Raw genomic sequence first — 19,332 nt, forward strand, 5'->3', positions numbered from 1 at the left:
CTGCTTACAGTGAGGCTGGAAAGAGAAGACAGGTTGGACTCATTCCTCTGCTGCATGTTTGCTAAGTTCTGCCATCTGTCTAAGCATGCACATGGAAATGCTTTCTCTGTGGTTGTTTCCTTGATGCAGTTCAGCTTTGAGCTATTTATTTTTTTGAACTATTTCTTTAAAATCTGAGAGTAACTTAAAAGAAAAAAACAATGCTTCTGGAATAGAGCTTTTGAGACTGGGTGGGAATTCTCAATTAATGAAAGCTATTAATGTCATGATATGGGTCAAAGAGGAACTAACAGTTAAACTTTTGTCGCAAAATTTGGAGGACCCATTGTCCTACTGAGGGTAGGATTGTTGTTTAGGATTCTGCAAGTAGATACTATATGCCCATTTCTGAGAATTTCTCTCCAGAACCCTCACCAAATGTAAAGTATACCTATGGTTTGTTTACCCTAAGCCCGTGTTTGTTTCTACAATCTGACTTTGCTCCCTGCTTATTCCGGGAGGGAATATGGGTAGACACAGGCCCAAAAGGGCTGATTACACCTTGCTCCTGAGACTTTGAAAAAAACCAAGGTATTTGTTAGATTCATTTAGTTCCAGAAACTGAAGAACACTTATATGTAGGGACAGTAGGGTCAGTTACTTACCCTCCTGTGCAAAGTGAAGCAGAGAAAGTAGCCTGGAGACACATAGATTCACCCACAGAGGGACAGTGAAACACTGCCTGGGTTCCAGCAGCTTTTCCAACTGCTAGTTCCAGTTCCTAATGAGGTATGTTTTAGAATCACCTGGGAACCAAAAACAAACCAAAAAACCCAAACAAGTCAGCTAATCCTGGCCACATTCCTAGTCAATTAAATCATAAATTCCAGGGTCTGAAGAAGTAGACAGACATTCATGGACGTTAAAGCTCTCCAGGTGATTACTGGGGTGCCTGGGTGGCTCAGTAGATTAAGTGTCTGCCTTTGGCTCAGGTCATGATTCCAGGGTCCTGGGATCGAGCCCCACCCCTGTGTCTTTTCGGGGTCCCCGCTCAGCGGGAATCTGCTTCTCCCTCTCCCTCTGCCTCTCCCCCTCCCACTGCTCCTGCTCTCCCTCTCTCTCATAAACAAATAAAATCTTTAAAAAAAAAAAGCTTTCCTGGTGATTACGATCATAGCCAAGCATGGGAACCACCACAAGGTTGTGTTTGCATTTGTTTAAGAAAAAGTCATTAACTTTGAAAACTCACAGCTGAATATATAAGCAAGCTACGCAGTGAGGGCATTCAGGTAAGAGCAGAGTTCCTGTAAACTTAAAAAAAGGAAACTTAAAAAGAAAAGTTGAGAACCATGAAAAGTCTTTTATTCCAAAAACTTTTATAATAATGGCATATATGTTTTAAGTTTTCTTAAGGATATCAAAGTCATGTGAGACAGCAAAATATTTGACAATCCTGGAGTTACCAAGTTAATGTTAAATTTCCTCAGCGGATTCTTTTAAAGAAGGTATGTAAATGTAATATGTTTTTAAGAAGACTTCTATTAAAAATGGTATGAATAAAATGAGACAGCTTCAGGATTTAAAATAAGGCTTCTCTATGTTAAAAATCTACAATGAGATAATTGTAATCTCTGTATCAATAAAATAGGCATTGTGTTTGTGTGGAACTGAGATTGTATGGAACTGAGACAATTTAGGTTATGTTAGGTGCTCACAAAAAAGGACTCAATTTTAGTCTTTGAACATTCAGGTTTTATTGGAAGAGACAGTGACCCAAGAGACTATTTCGTGGTCCATGATTTATGCTCAGGCTTCACTTTCCTTGCTCAGCTTCTGATTCTTTCATCTATTTTCACCACTTTCTCTCTCATTCTATATCACCTCTACTTAATGGATTCTCCAGGCTGTCTTTTGTACGCTTCACCCTTCTCTGTCTATTGACTTGAAGGACCTTCAGTCTTTCCTTCATTGATGTCAGGCATTGGGCCTATAGCAGTAAATAGGCAGAAAATGTCCTTGCCCTTGTGGACTTGGCATTTCAGGGGAAGAAAAAGACAATAGGAAAAGAAGTCAAGGTGGTTACAGAGTACGATACATAGCAAAAGATACTCTAATAGTGGATATGATGGGGAGAGAAGATGGTGAGGTTCTTTAGGTCACTGATTCACAAGTTAGCTGCAGTTACAATCACCTGTCAAGGTTTGGTTTGTTGTGATTTAATTCTGATGCCAGGGTCCTACTCAGATTACTTCACGGTAGTGGGTCTTGGTCAGCTGAAAGTTCCTAAGTTTCCTAGGGATTCTGATACACAGTGAAAATTGAGCACCACTGCTTTAGAGGAAGGCCTCTTGAAAAAAAAATATTTGAACTGAGACCTGAAGGAAGAAAAAGAGGAAGCTGGCCTGGGGGAGGAGACAGGAGATTGTTTCTGAGGGAGGGCTGGTAATTGCGAGGCCCCGAGGTGGGAGAGACTTTGGCAGCACGAGGAACAGAATGAAGATCAAGCTGGCAGGAGCACAGTAGGTAGGAGGGTGGAGAGGTAAAGGCAGGCAGAGGACAGATCATAACAATTTGACATTTTTTTAAAGATTTATTTATTTTAGAAAGAGAGCACGAGGCCGGGGGAGGAGAAGTGGAGCGAGAGAATCTTAAGCAGATTCCCTGTTGAGCGCAATCTCACGATCCTGAGATGATGACTTGAGCTGAAATCAAGAGTCTGAGGCTCAACCGACTAAGCTACCCAGATGCCCCATACCAGTTTGAATTTTATGTTTTATGTTTGAAGTTGATATGTAATGAGAAATCACTGGAGAATTTTAATCAGGTGAATGACATTATCTTATGTATTCTTTAAAAGAACACTCTGGCTACTATATGAAAAATGGTGTTTGAGACGGAAGTGGTGCTAGTGGAGAAACCAGGTTAGGAGGCTATAGCTTTGGTCCAGCAGAAGATGGTGGCCTGGATAATGTGGTGGTAATGGGGTAGAAAGAGGGCATAGACATAAAAAATATTTTGGAAGAGGAACTGGTAGGACTTGCTATGTATCTACTATCTTTCTAAGAAGAGAATCTGAGTAGTGACTACATCCCTCACATTGATCTACCCTCTCCCCTTCCCATTACAGAGCATCATGCTGTCTTATAGGCTGGTTTTCCTTGGGTCAGTCAATGGATGCTTGTCTTAAGATCTGAGCTCAAATGAGTCCTGGCCCAAGATGCAGCTTATGTGGGACAAAGTTATTTCATTCAGAAGCAAGAGCTTTATTTGGAAATGGGTGATAGGTATAATAGTTAATCAGACTTTCTTAGATTCCCCTTTAATTTATCACTTTTTTTTAAGGGGGGGGTGCAGAAGGAGAGGAAGAGGAAAGGGAGAAACTTAAGCAGGCTCCGGACCCAGGAAGGAGCCCAATGCACGGCTCGATCTCACAAGCCCAAGATCATGACCTGAGCCGCAATCAACAGGTGGTTACTTAATTGACAGAGCCACTCTAGGAGTCCCTAATTTACCACTTTTTAGAATAAGATCTGTCTTTAGTGAATGGTATAATGGTCAAATGTAGAAATCGTAAAAACTTTGAATTTCTCACACAAAGATGTGTGTGAATGTGTTTTAATTAAATTCAGATAAGATATGTACATTTCCTAGGCCAAGGTATTTTTGCTGTTTGTTTCCATTCTGCTGGCTTTAGGCTGCTCAAGCTACACAGTAATTTTGTATTGAGGGGAAAAGAGGCACACAGTAGGCAGGTTATAAAGGAGAAAGAATGTGTAATGCCAGATGGTCATAAATCAAGTTTGGAAAAAAACAACTAAGAATGTGTTTTTTAATGTCCCTGTCATAGGCAAAAATTCACATATGTTCAAAGAAATCTTGTGAGTGAGAATACCCCTATAAAAATGTTATAAACAGTCTTCAAATTTATTAAGAAGTAACACCTGGAAAAAACATTTTAATGTTTTCAATGAAAACTCACCAAATGTTTGCCTTACTTTTCCAAGACTTAATGTACTAAGCCTTTGGGCATTTATTATCCGTACATTTTGAAGGTGAAGGCCAGTTACTTTAGCTTGAGACCGCATGGGCAAAACATACATTTGTGAGCCGGCACAGTTCCAATTTCATGATTCATTGACCTCTGAAGGAAGAAATCCTCGATTTTATTTCTGTAAAGAGAGAAATAGAAAACATGAAAGCCAGAATAAAAATAGTATCCTTTTAATGTTTTTTTTTCCTCATAGATTTCTGAACGCTCTGTAATGGATACCTTCCATGAGTCCTTAAAAAAGGGATTTTTTGTTAGCCAGAGAAACTTTCCATTGGCTTTCTTGATTGCCGAAGTTATTAAGACCTCCCGACATGATATGTGCTCGCCCAATAATAACAAACTCTGCATCTAACATTTTAGCTGCATGTAGAAAAACAGCTGAAATCCTATGTTCACTTTGTATTTTAACCTAAATTCTGCTTTCCTTCCTTTCTCAAGAATCATTAGTATTTATTACTTGAATCACTATACTGTGTACTAGACTGGAAAAGAAATCTTAGCTAGTTGACAACAAGCTATGCAGGAATCCTCTTCAGTGTTTAGTTTTAGGATATTCTGCTAGTGAATGGGAAAATTTGTCAGATGTGGAAAGTTACAGAAGCTCAGGTGATTGGAATAAATGTTGATAAAGGAGGGAAGTCCACAGCATTGATCATAAAATGATTTCTTTCCTCATCCTCCATTCCTTCAGAATTCTCTTCCCTTATCACTTCTCAGCCTTTTGGCTAAGATCAAGTGCAGAATTCTCTTCCCTTATCCGAAAAAGAATGTTTTGTGGTTCTTTTGTTCTGGTCTCCATCTTCCATTTTCCGGTCCTGCATCTGGCATGTACTTCTTCCCAAGTTCTGCTAGCATCTTCTCCCCTCTATCACAAATTTGCTGAAATCTCAGCACTCCAAGGGAAGCCTTGGAAATGCCTAGATAAACCTCTCCTTTCTCATTCAACTCCCTTGGGTGTTGCCCACACACAGTGTGAATAAGATGATTTCACAGCACAAACCTAGGCTGTCCTAAGCATAAAGGATGTCTGACCATGTGACACACACACACACACGCATAGAACCAGTGACTTCAGCATTACAGGAAATGCTTTTTCAGGTGGTGATTAACCTTCCAATGTTTTCTCTTCCAAAAAAAGCCAGAAAGAAAAAGCAACAAAAGAATTTAGAAGTAAAAAGGATTCCCCACCCCCCAAACAAGCCATTTCCAAAGAGCAAGTATCTGCACCCAGTAGTTTCCTGAGAATTCAATTGAAGTAGGTACAGACAAGTACAACAATTAGAGATATGGGCGTATAGACAATAAGACTTATAAGAGAGAAACTGAAAAATCTCTGCAAATGAGTGTTCAAGATGACATAAACAGGAATTCGGGAACAGATGTTTATGGATCAGAACCAGCGCTTATTGATCAGGATGTGGTAGATGATTAGGAAATCACACCCAACTAATAGGAAAGATATTTTGAATTGGACCATGAAAGATTAGGTTCCCTGCTATATTAGCCTCCTATTGCTGCTGTAACAAATTATCACAAATTTAGTGGCTTAATACAGTGGAAAATTTATTACCTTGCAGTTCTGGGGGTCAGAAGTTTGAAATGAGTGTTACTTGGCTAAAATCAAAGTGTTGGAAGGAACATAGGGCTGCATCCTTCTGGAGACTCTAGAGAAAAATCTGTTTCTTAACTGTGCCAGCTTTAAAGGCTTTTACTAATGCCCATCCTTTATTTTTTCCCATAGTTTCAGCATAGTGTCTGCTGAGAGGTGGCTATTTGAGTGCATGCCATGGAATTGTTGGGGAACGAGACTGAGTAGAGGAAGTTGTAGAGATTTTCCGAGGAGTTTGTTAAGTGTATGGAAATCATCCTCTGAGTTCTCACAGAAATGCTTGCAAGTTACTCAGCAGAATGGATGTTATGGCAGAAGGAAAATACAGGCAAGAGCCAATGTAATTTGAGTTATCACTGTGATCTTTCGGTCTTAGAGAAACTTAAGTTACATGTATGTATTCCATTCCTGAGTTTGAGTTCAGGCATTCTCAGCTAACCTATTCTGTTTTAATCTTTATAAACCCTAAATTCTATAATCCATTTAGATATTGCTAAAAATAATTTCTTAAAAACAAGATTTTATTTATTTGAGAGAGATAGAATGAGCACGGAGAGAGGCAGGCAGAGGGAGAAGCAGGCCCCCCCACAGAGCAGGGGGAGCCTGATGTGGGACTCAAACCCAGGACCCTGGGATCATGACCTGAGCCAAAGGCAGAAACTTTTTTTTTTTTTTAAAGAGAAAGAGAGAGAGTACACAAGCAGGGGGAGTGCAGGCAGAGGGAGAGGGAGAAGCAGGCTCCCCGCAGCAGGGGGAGTCTGATGTGGGACTCAATCCCAGGACCCGGGATCATGACCTGAGCCAAAGACAGTCGCTTAACCAACTGAGCCACCCAGGTGCCCCACTAACAATAATTTCTTGCCCCAGATAAATCCCAGTTGAACTTGTTAGTACATAGTGGTATTGAGGTTAAGCAGTCTCTGTAGATAGCACCCTTTATAGAGAGAGTCTAGCAGTTACTCCTGTTTGGGTGAATCATACATGACCTGAATGGCTCAAAAGTGTCATGATGTAAGAGTTGTATTATTCCAGTTTGCTGGATATCAAAAAATATATTCCACCCTTGATTTACTGTTAAGTATTTTCAAATTATATGTGCATATATTCAATTTAGGATTGAATAAACCCATAAAACCATTCATGTAATTTGCATTTTTAAAACTATATATGAAGAACTGCACATATTTAATGTGTACAATTTGATGATTTTAGACCTATGCAAACATCTGGAATACCATCACAAGGTAATAGGCGTATGCAACACCTCTCAAAGTTTCTTTGAATCTCTCCCATCTCCCCTTTTTTTGGTGGAAAGATGCTCAATACCATTAATTATCAGGGAAATGAAAATCAAATGCACAATGAGATAGAACCTCAAACTGGCTAGAATGACTATTACCAAAAAATCCCCCAAAATAAGTGTTGGCGAGCATGTAGAGAAATTAGAATTCTTGTACACCATTGGTGGGAATATAAAATGATGGAACAGCTATGAAAAACAATATGGAGATTCCTTAAAAAATTACAAATAGAACTATTATATGATTCAGCAATCCTACTTCTGGGTACCAAAAGAAGTGAAATCAGGATCTCAAAGAGATCTCTGTGCTTCCATGTTCATCACAATATTATTCACAATAGCCAAAATATGGAAATAATCCAAGTGTCCATACACAGATAAGCTTAAAAAAGTATATACATACAATGGAATATTATTACTCAGCCTTGAAAAGAAAAATCCTGCCATTTGCCACAACATGGATGAATCTGGGGGACATTATGCTAAGTGAAAAAAGTGTCACAGAAGAACAAATACTGCAGGATTCCCCCTATATGAGGTATCTAAATTAGTCAAATTCATAGAAGCAGGGCATATTTAATTTGTATTTCAGTGTTCCATATACTCATGGATATGTGGTTAAACTTTATATACATGATCTTTAATGTGATGGGAAAATAAGTTTATCATACCTCATCTATCACATCATCTATAATACTGTTAGGTAATCCATTGTTAAAAATATATTCCTTTGTGTTGAGATAATTTTTTTATAATGCACATACTTCTAAGAAAAGTGCCTCATTATGTTTTTGTTAAGTCATATCCTTTATGAATTTCTTAGATGGTAATTACTTTGCAATGAAGTTACTGTGGAATTGTGAATCTTATGTACAAAGGGAAGCACTAATTTAGAGTATTCAAGGAGGAATTTTGTTGGAATATAAGAGGATAGAATATTTCTTAAAAAGCTGTTGATATTTGAGTTGGAGAAAGAGATGGAAAGGAAAGAAGTATCAAAAGTGCCAAAGTGCTCATGGTTACTGGAGGATTCCAAAATTCCTGTTCACATGCTAGCATGGGACTTACAAAGCAACAACAGTTGAGGGGCACCAGGACATGGACTCCCTTTAATATCTGTTCCCCTGACCTCACTGAGATGCTGCAGTGTTGAAGACACACCCCACAGGATGCCCAGCTGTGAGAAGGAAGCGGGGTCAGTGTGGGGCAGGCGGTGAGTCCACCCTTCCACTCAGGGGCTCTGGCAGGGTCTGACTCTGAAACCTTGGTGCTCCTTCCTTGCCTCATGCCCCGTCCCATGTAACCCGCTGGCTCCTGCATTAACCAAGGGGCACCTCGCTTGTATCTGTGCATTTAGCTGGGAACTTACCCACTATAACGGAACTGAATAAACTGTTTATAAATGGGAAAAAAAATGCCGAAGTGAATAGACTCCAAAGATGATCTTTGTTTAATAATTTTTCCTTGAGTGTCCCTGGGTGAAGGAGTTTACCATGGTACTTGTTTTAAGAACCAGTGATGTGGTATTTAAAATTTTGGCAGATGAAGAAGCTAATGGTGGTATGGAAGGGAATAAACTTGTTTTCCCATCACATTAAGGATCACGCATAAGAAATTTAACCACATATCCATGAGCATATGATGGTATGGAAGGGTGCATTTTTTGGTTTGGTTTAGTATTCATGGGCCCAGTGATTAAGAGAATATCCACAGAAACCCTTATAAAATTGTCCAGGTAATTATCTTCAGTGAGGATTCAGGCTATTTGCTTTCTTTAGTATTATAATTCTTCAGTGCCAAAGAAAACTTTTCTAGGCTTCAGAATTGGCTTTTAGAGAACTAAACATTTTTCTTATGTTATTAAGAGGATAGGTAGGGAGCACCTGGGTGGCTCAGTCATTAAGTATCTGCCTTCGGCTCAGGTCATGATCCCAGGGTCCTGAGATCGAGCCCTGCATCGGGCGGGCTCCCTGCTCGGCCGGAAGTCTGCTTCTCCCTCTCCCACTCCCCCTGCTTGTGTTCCCTCTCTCTCTCTGTGTCTCTCTCTGTCAAATAAATAAATAAAATCTTTTAAAGAAATGACAATAGGTAATTTTGGAGGACACTGAAAAATCTATTTACAAGTGGAGGGAGTTGGGATTATGGTACATGTATAAACAAAATTTATCTCACATAAAAAATGTGAGTTTGTTTATAAAGCAATTTCCATCTTACAAACTGTATTTTAAAAATTCATTTTGAAGTCCATTGTTTGGAACCTAGAATACATTTTTCTCTTAGAACCAAGTGTTCTGTATAGTGGCTAGTTCACACGCCAGTTCTCAAAAGCCTCTTCAACCCACAGCATTCCTGAAATGTCCAAGGATACTAATACCATTAAAGAGAGAGAGAGAGAGCTTTTTGTACAATATTGCTTCCTGGAAAAATGAGTTTGACTGCCAACTGGGGATTCCTGAATATTTTCTTTCCCCTTACTTTCTGCAAGTCATGCAATGAGAGACACTGTAGAAAGAAACTAATTAGAAAAGAGTGTAAGGACCTGGTCCAGAGCAAAGCATAGAGAAAGCAATTAAATAAAAAAAAGGAATAGAGTAATTGTAAGAGATGGAAAATAAATTGAGAGGCTTCTAGAAGACATATAGGAGAAGAGAAAATAATAGAAAATCAGAGAAACAATATTTGAAGAGAGAATTTCTGAGAATTCTTTATATGGAAGAACAAAATACCAAGAGTTGCTAAAACAGTTTTGAAAGTAAAATTACAAAACAGTACATTATAAATGATAGAGATTATAAAGCAATGGTAATCAAATGCAACGATATTGAAGCAGAGCTAGATAAAGGGGATAGAATAAAAAACTAAGAAACATCCAGCTATATGTAGAAATTAGATATAATAATGGAATTGGCATTACATATTAGTAAAGAAATGGCACAATAAATTGTACTGCATGGTTATTCATACTGAAAAGCAGTCATAGCTTTCTCTAACCACAGACGAACAGTAATTTTAGGTATTACATACTGCTACTCAGCTTATAAATTGATGAGCTCATGTTTGTGTAGTAATACCTCTTTGAGGTACTATTCTGCTTCCACAGAACTGTTTAGTAAAGCTGAATTTGCTTATGTTTAGTGACTGCGATTTCATTTCTAGGTATTTCACTTCAGGAAATATTGCACTTGTTCAACAAGACTGTTGCAGCATTGTTCGATAGTTAAAAATTAGAGATCTAAATGTACATCATCAGGAGCAGGGATAAATTGTGGTCTGTTGATACAATTGAATATTATACAACCATTACAAATAGAGGCTGTGGCTACAGGTGTCAACAATAACATAATGTTGTAGGAAGCCATTTACTCTATACCATTTATATAAAGTTTAAAAACCTGAAGACAACCATATTTTATTTATGGACAAACTGCAAATAATTCTCACTTAAACTGCAGTGTTTTTAGACTCACCCTTTAGCCTTTGTGGTTAGGCTTCCTCATAAGCACCTAAACTTTTTCTGTAGTAGGGGCTGGTAAATTATGATGCTGTGGGCAGCCCACTTTTTTTTGTAAACAAAGTTTTATTTTAATACAGGCTGCCCACCTTTTTGTAGATAAAGTTTTTTGGACCAGAGCCATGCCCTTTCCTTTATGTAAATTATTTGTGGCTGCTTTCATGCTGTAATGGCAGAGTTGAGTAGTTGTGGCAGAGACTAGCCCACAAGTTGAGAATTTTTTCTGCTGGCCCTTTCAGAAAAAGCTTGTTAGTGTGACTGACACACGTTAACACCACTTGTTCATCCCAGACCTTGAGCTGGTTGGTCCCTGGAGATAGAATTGGGTTTAGTTGTTCCTGCCCTAGGGGGCTTAGACTAATAGAGATATGAAGTCAGTTCTGTGAAATAGTTTATACTCTGAGAAGGTTATTTACAACACAATGAAGTGGGAGATAATTTTTTCTCAGATATTGAAAAAAATAGGATGGTATGTCAGTGTTGTGGGTTTACTATTTTACCTAGATTCTCATTTGTGAGTGTCATCATCCTTTGATAATGAATGAGAGCAAAGAAATAGAGGGAAGGAAAGGCAGAAAAAGAACATTTAGAAGAGGGGAAAGTTGAAAGTATATAAAGGAATGAAAGAAAAGGAATGACCCCCCCTTTTTTTAGTTTTTTTACTTGTTAATACAGAATCAACAATTTTTGAAATAGATCTTTATTTTTTTTATTTTTTACATTTTTTTTTGTTATGTTAGTCACCATGCATTACATCATTAGTTTTTGATGTAGTGTTCCATGATTCATTGTTTGTGCATAATACCCAGTGCTCCATTCAGTACATGCCCTCTTTAATACGCATCACCAGGCTAACCCATCCCCCCACCCCCCTCCCCTCTAGAACCCTCAGTTTGTTTCTCAAGAGTCCATAGTCTTTCATGGTTCATCTCCCCCCTCTGATTTCCCCCCCTTCGCTTTTCCCTTCCTACTATCATCTTCTTCTTCTTCTTTTTTTTTTAACATAATGTATTATTTGTTTCAGAGGTACAGGTCTGTGATTCAACAGTCTTACATAATTCACAGTGCAATAGATCTTTTTTTATTAAAGATGTAAAATGGGGGCAACTGGGTGGCTCAGTTGGTTAAACCTCTGCCTCCAGCTCAGGTCATGATCCCAGGGTCCTGGGATTGAGCCCAGAGTAGGCTCTCTGCTTAGCGGGGAGTCTGCTTCTCCCTCTCCCCCCATACCTGCTCTCGCTCATTCTCTCTGTCTCAAATAAATAAATAAAATCTTTAAAAAAATATGTAAAGCGGTCATTTTTTACCAGAAACATTGACTTCCCTAGTGCTGCTAACTATAAATGAAGTGAGTAAGATTTTTCAAATTATTTTGCTTGGGCTTTCATGCTAATATTTTCTGGAACATACATGCCTATAAATTGTAAATTTAAGTATGGTTTATTTATAGTATGCCAAATAATGTTTTGAAAAAAATCCTCTTTCCTATGAGAGAACCCATCTATTTACCTTAATGGATTCTTTTTTTTTTAAGATTTTATTTATTTATTTGATAGGTAGAGAGCACAAGTAGGCAGAGAGGCAGGCAGAAGGAGAGAGAGAATCAGGCTCCCCACCAAGCAGGAAACCCGATGCGGGACTTGATCCCAGGACCCTAGGATCATGACCTGAGCTGGAGGCAGCCGCTTAACTGACTGAGCCACCCAGGCGCCCTACCTTAATGGATTCTTAAGGTAAAAAAGTATAGATAAGTTGTCATCATAATTCCTACCGTTTTATTTACGGAGTTCCTGAGGCCTGTTCAGTCCTCTGCAGAGCATGTTTAACTCCCTGACTTGGTCAATCATGATTCCCAAAATGGCCAGTAAAGCTGTTTTGGCTCATGTTATCTTTCAAGAGGAAGACTCCTTGTATCTGTCTCCAGAATAATAATATTTTATATGTAATATATTTTTCTCTCCTTTACTTCTCTTTGATCAGGGGGTCCCATGTATTTGTTCTCTTGGGAATTTTGTTGAGGAGCTGGGTACTTGCCTTGAACATATGGTTTTCACTCACTATATTATTATTACCTGGTTTTCCATCTTGGATTTTTTTTTTCAAATTTGCAGTTATCATTTAAAATCTCAGAACTATGAGATTTTTAGAATTAACTTAGGATAGCAAAGCTTCCTAAAAGGGCATTTTTCTCTTTTCTCTGGTAGAACCTCACCAGGCCAGCAATTTCCTTATAGGACCTGAATTTCTTGCTTAGTTCTATTACGTATAGCATCAAAATGATATTTCCTTAACAAATAGGAAGAAAACTTTCATCTTTTTCTGATAAAATATTTGCTTAAATTCAGTTTAATAGTACTCCTGTGGTTTTTATTAGTCTTCACTTTTTCTCCAACTGGTAATGACCTTCTTAAGGAGGGGCAAGAATGGATCCAGTGAGTAATCTCACAGGAAAGTGTTGTTACATTGGGAGGTAGAAGGATAGGAAAGCCTTACAAGAAGAACAGAAGCACACTACTGGCAGTGTTCAGAAGACCTGCCCCGTGAACCATCCTACTTGTCTGTGAAATAAAAGCCTCAACTCCTCCAGGGCCACATTTATAACATTCAGTAGATTAAATTTTGAAGGAGGATAACACTTGAAGGATTAAACATTTCATTTCTGACCCTGACCTCAGAAAGCTTAGTTATTTAATTTTCTTCTTAAAAAATGTGTTTCATTGGGCACCTTGGTGGCTTAGTCAGTTAAGTGGCTGACTCTTTTTTTTTTTTTAAGATTTTATTTATTTGACAGAGAGAGAGAGCACAAGCAAGGGGAGTGGCAGGGAGAGGGAGAAGCAGGCTCCCCCCACAGAGCAGGGAGCCTGATGTGGGGCTCGATCCTAGGACCCTGGGATCATGACCTGAGCCAAAGGCAGACACTTAACCAACTGAGCCAACCAAGTGCCCCTAAATGTCTGACTCTTGATATTGGCTCAGGTCATGATTTCAGGGTTGTGAGATCGAGGATCCTCCCCCAACATTGAGCTCCATGCTGGGCGTGGAGCCTGCTTAAAATTCTCTCTCTCCCTCTTGCTCTGCCCCTTCCCCACTTCTCTAAAAAACTGTTTTATATTAAAATGGTAAACTTAGAATTTTAAAATAAAAAATGAGATGTTTAGACTTCAGAATGGTTGCTTTACCATTGGTGCATTTGCAACTATTTATACTCTAATGCATAAACTTTGGCATCCAATTTTGAATGCATTATTTTTGTCTTGGCCTGGTGCAGTCCATATAAATAAAGATTACATGATACATTTTTGACAATTTTGGATGAATTGAACCAGTAGATCAATTTAATGCTAGTTTAAATTAAGAAATTTTGTAGAACAAAGTTTATAAAATAATTGATTTACAAAAATGTTTTGTTGAGTTGATTAAAATGTCAAAACTACTTTTGGGGTGTGGGTGTGTGTTTATACAGGAAATAAAAGCATGATGGTTAAGGTAAAAATTTCTAGGGTAAGCCCTGATCTCTTCCCTATTTATTAGTTCTGTGACCTTGTGAAGTCCCTTAATGTCAATAACCTTAATATTCTCATTTCTAAATGGGGGTTGTAACATTGTACATAAAGAACTTGGCATAGTGCTTGACAAACTACAAGAGCACAAAAAATGTTAGTTGCTAATACTATGTGACAGATTCACAAAGTATTTGAAAATGGGTGGCAAACAATAAAGCTCTATATAAATGTGAGGTGCTGTTGCTACATAATTTTCATGAGAAGCATGTAGAATTTCTGTACAGGGCTGAGATGGAAGAACTGTCAACCAATGTCTTTTACGTTGGCAGTGTTTCAGTAAGTGGGAGAAAGGTTAGATACAATAATAAAATTAAAGATGCAGAATATTAATCTAAGCTCAATACAAGTTGTTAGTTTGTTTTAACCTGAGAGCATGAGAGTGAGCAATCAAGAATCAATATTATGAAAATGTATCAAGGGGTAAATAAATTCTGGAGGGTACGATCTTGAAGTGATTCTAACATAGATGAAATCTTGGCTACTTTTGGAGCATGTGTGAGGCAGAGGGGTGTGAATGCAAACTTTTTACCATGATATTCAAGGCCTTCACAATCTGGTCTGGATACCTTTCCAGTTTTTCTTTGCATTATATCCTTCCTTATTCCATAATCTTCACCATTTTTGACCAAGCCATGCAGTTTCAAACATCTTTGTCTCTGTTTAGCCTAAAATATCTTTTCCTCATAATTCAAGTCAACTTGACTTGACATACTTACTCAGCACTAGAAAATCCTGAAGGCTTTTCTAGTCAGAGCTTCTCTCCCCAGGTCTCCCTATCACAATTATTTTATCTCCATTTGTACAAATAAGTTATTTTACTTTGAATTGCAGTTACTTGTGTTTCTTATTCTTTTGCTTGAAGGCATCTCCTTGAGGGCAATTTTCTTGAGATCATTTTTGTGGCTTCCGATCTCCATAACTCCTCAGTGCCTGGCCCAAAGCTTTGCACACAGTAAGGACTGAGAAATGATAGTTGGGTGGAGCTGAAATCAGACTTCCTTGAAGTACTGGGAGGTGTTGGAATATGTCAGTTTTCCCATTGGCCTTAACTGTTGGGGATCACTCTTTTGTGAACTTTGAAGGTTCCAGAGGAAAGGGACTTTGCAAAAACATAGTACTCTATCACCAAAAATGATAAGTCTGGCAACAGGTATGACCTAATAATTTTGGTTACACCTTTGGCAAAGGGGCATCTTACTAAAAACAGAGGCAGCTCTTTCCTTAATGGTGTTACTCCAAAAGCCTACAACCTTCTGAAATCTGTTTACAAACATTTGCTGAGGGCAGAAAATTATAACACCATAATTTTTAGTAAGTTTATATATATTTGAAGAAACCTATGCATTGAACATCTATGAGCCAGTTTTCTAGTATGTAACATGACATTTCATCAAGACATCACTGAAAATGTATTTAGAAGACTGAATGTCAAATTATGCTTTGTGATTTATAGCAATGAAAATTCACTTAAATGGAATCTTTCATATTCAATTTCTTCTTTAGTATTTTTCCTTTAAAATTTTAGTTTATTTCATCTGTATAAATATACACTTAATTTCCTTTCAAGACTTTTTTTTTTTTTAGGTTTTTTTTTTTAATTTTTTTATTGTTATGTTAATCACCATATATTACATCATTAGTTTTTGGTGCAGTGTTCCATGATTCATTCTTTGTTCATAACACCCAGTGCTCCATGCAGAACGTGCCCTCCTCAATACCCATCACCAGGCTAACCCATCCCCCTACCCCCCTCCCCTCTAGAACCCTCAGTTTGTTTTTCAGAGTCCAACGTCTCTCATGGTTCGTCTCCCCCTCTGACATACTCCCCTTTTCTTCCTCTCCTGTTATCTTCTTCTTTTTCTTTTTTCTTAAAATATGTTGCGTTATTTGTTTCAGAAGTACAGAACTGTGATTCAACAGTCTTGCACAATTCACAGCGCTCACCGTAGCACATACCCTCCCCAATGTCCATCACCCAGCCACCCCATCCCTCCCACCCCCAACCACTCCAGTAACACTCAGTTTCTTTCCTGAGATTAAGAATTCCTCATATCAGTGAGGTCATGTGATACATGTCTTTCTCTGATTGACTTATTTCACTCAGCATAACACCCTCCAGTTCCATCCACGTCGTTGCAAATGGCAAGATCTCATTCCTTTTGATGGCTGCATAATATTCCATTGTGTATATATACCACATCTTCTTTATCCATTCATCTGTCGATGGGCATCTTGGCTCTTTCCACAGTTTGGCTATGGTGGACATTGCTGCTATAAACATTGGGGTACACGTACCCCTTCGGGTCCCTACATTTGTATCTTTGTGGTAAATACCCAGTAGTGCAATTTCTGGATCGAACGGTAGCTCTAATTTCAACTGTTTGAGGAACCTCCATACTGTTTTCCAGAGGGGTTGCACCAGCTTGCATTCCCACCAACAGTGTAGGAGGGTTCCCCTTTCTCCACATCCCCGCCAACATCTGTCGTTCCCTGACTTGTTAATTTTAGCCATTCTGACGGGTGTGAGGTGGTATCTCATTGAGGTTTTGATTTGGATTTCCCTGATGCCGAGCGATGTTGAGCACTTTTTCATGTGCCTGTTGGCCATTTGGATGTCTTCTTTGGAGAAATGTCTGTTCATGTCTTCTGCCCATTTCTTGATTGGATTATTTGTTCTTTGGGTGTTGAGTTTGATAAGTTCTTTATAGATTTTGGATACTAGCCCTTTATCTGATATGTCATTTGCAAATATTTTCTCCCATTCTGTCGGTTGTCTTTTGGTTTTCTGGACTGTTTCTTTTGCTGTGCAAAAGCTTTTTATCTTGATGAAATCCCAATAGTTCATTTTTGCCCTGGCTTCCCGTGCCTTTGGCGATGTTTCTAGGAAGAAGTTGCTGCGGCTAAGGTCGAAAAGGTTGCTACCTGTGTTCTCCTTTAGGATTTTGATGGACTCCTGTCTCACGTTTAGGTCTTTCAACCATTTGGAGTCTATTTTTGTGTGTGGTGTAAGGAAATGGTCCAGTTTCATTCTTCTGCATGTGGCTGTCCAATTTTCCCAACACCATTTGTTGAAGAGACTGTCTCTTTTCCATTGGACATTCTTTCCTGCTTTGTCAAAGATAAGTTGACCATAGAGTTGAGGGTCCATTTCTGGGCTCTCGATTCTGTTCCATTGATCGATGTGTCTGTTTTTGTGCCAGTACCATACTGTCTTGATGATGACAGCTTTGTAATAGAGCTGGAAGTCCGGAATTGTGATGCCGCCAGCTTTGCTTTTCTTTTTCAGTATTCCTCTGGCTATTCTGGGTCTCTTCTGGTTCCATACAAATTTTAGGATTATTTGTTCCATTTCTTTGAAAAAAGTGGATGGTATTTTGATGGGGATTGCATTGAATGTGTAGATTGCTCTAGGTAGCATTGACATCTTCACAATGTTGATTCTCCCAATCCATGAGCATGGAACGTTTTTCCATTTCTTTGTGTCTTCTTCAATTTCTTTCATGAGTATTTTATAGTTTTCTGAGTACAGATCCTTTGCCTCTTTGGTTAGATTTATTCCTAGGTATCTAATGGTTTTGGGTGAAATTGTAAATGGGATCGACTCCTTGATTTGTCTCTCTTCTGTCTTGTTGTTGGTGTATAGGAATGCCACTGATTTCTGTGCATTGATTTTATATCCTGCTACTTTACTGAATTCCTGTATGAGTTCTAGCAGTTTTGGGGTGGAGTCTTTTGGGTTTTCCACATACAGTATCATATCATCTGCAAAGAGTGAGAGTTTGACTTCCTCTTTGCCGATTTGGATGCCTTTGATTTCTTTTTGTTGTCTAATTGCTGTGGCTAGGACTTCTAATACTATGTTGAATAGCAGTGGTGATAGTGGACATCCCTGCCGCGTTCCTGACCTTAGGGGAAAAGCTCTCAGCCTTTCCCCATTGAGAATGATATTCGCTGTAGGTTTTTCATAGACGGCTTTTATGATATTGAGGTATGTACCCTCTATCCCTATACTCTGAAGAGTTTTGATCAAGAAAGGATGCTGTACTTTGTCAAATGCTTTCTCTGCATCTATTGAGAGGATCATATGATTCTTGTTCTTTCTTTTGTTAATGTATTGTATCACGTTGATTGATTTGCGGATGTTGAACCAGCCTTGCAGCCCAGGGATAAATCCCACTTGGTCGTGGTGAATAATCCTTTTAATGTACTGTTGGATCCTATTGGCTAGTATTTTGGTGAGAATTTTTGCATCCATGTTCATCAAGGATATTGGTCTGTAATTCTCTTTTTTGATGGGGTCTTTGTCTGGTTTTGGGATCAAGGTAATGCTGGCCTCATAAAATGAGTTTGGAAGTTTCCCTTCCATTTCTATTTTTTGGAACAGTTTCAGGAGAATAGGTATTAATTCTTCTTGAAATGTCTGATAGAATTCCCCTGGGAAGCCATCTGGCCCTGGGCTTTTGTTTCTTGGGAGATTTTTGATGACTGTTTCAATTTCCTTAGTGGTTATAGGTCTGTTCAGGTTTTCTATTTCTTCCTGGTTCAGTTTTGGTAGTTGATACATCTCTAGGAATGCACCCATTTCTTCCAGGTTATCTAATTTGCTGGCATAGAGTTGCTCATAATATGTTCTTATAATTGTTTGTATTTCTTTGGTGTTGGTTGTGATCTCTCCTCTTTCATTCATGATTTTGTTGATTTGGGTCATTTCTCTTTTCTTTTTGATCAGTCTGGCCAGGGGTTTATCAATCTTGTTAATTCTTTCAAAGAACCAGCTCCTAGTTTCGTTGATCTGTTCTACTGTTCTTTTGGTTTCTAGTTCATTGATTTCTGCTCTGATCTTTATGATTTCTCTTCTCCTGCTGGGTTTAGGCTTTCTTTGCTGTTCTTTCTCCAGCTCCTTTAGGTGTAGGGTTAGGTTGTGTATTTGAGACCTTTCTTGTTTCTTGAGAAAGGCTTGTATTGCTATATACTTTCCTCTCAGGACTGCCTTTGCTGTATCCCAAAGATTTTGAACAGTTGTGTTTTCATTTTCATTGGTTTCCATGAATTTTTTTAATTCTTCTTTAATTTCTTGGTTGACCCATTCATTCTTTAGTAGGATGCTCTTTAGCCTCCATGTATTTGAGTTCTTTCCGACTTTCCTCTTGTGGTTGAGTTCTAGTTTCAAAGCATTGTGGTCTGAAAATATGCAGGGAATGATCCCAATCTTTTGGTAGCGGTTGAGACCTGATTTGTGACCTAGGATGTGATCAATTCTGGAGAATGTTCCATGGGCACTAGAGAAGAATGTGTATTCCGTTGCTTTGGGATGGAATG

The 19,332-nt window shown here is 38.5% G+C and overlaps 1 long non-coding RNA gene across 10 annotated transcripts in view; it reads left to right on the forward strand.

The window, feature by feature from the left end:
* LOC113917993 overlaps positions 1-19,332 on the forward strand; it is a 167,919-nt gene that overhangs the window by 24,000 nt on the left and 124,587 nt on the right. For 6 of the 10 annotated variants that reach the window (XR_003518407.1, XR_003518409.1, XR_003518406.1 and 3 more), the window contains one exon: positions 1,383-1,484. The exons of the other annotated variants lie outside the window; for them this stretch is intronic. This is a non-coding gene — a long non-coding RNA (uncharacterized LOC113917993). The remainder of the gene's footprint in view (positions 1-1,382; positions 1,485-19,332) is intronic. 10 annotated transcript variants of the gene reach the window in all.

Source organism: Zalophus californianus, chromosome 1 (genome assembly GCF_009762305.2).
Source record: "Zalophus californianus isolate mZalCal1 chromosome 1, mZalCal1.pri.v2, whole genome shotgun sequence".
NCBI classification, from domain to species: domain Eukaryota; kingdom Metazoa; phylum Chordata; class Mammalia; order Carnivora; family Otariidae; genus Zalophus; species Zalophus californianus.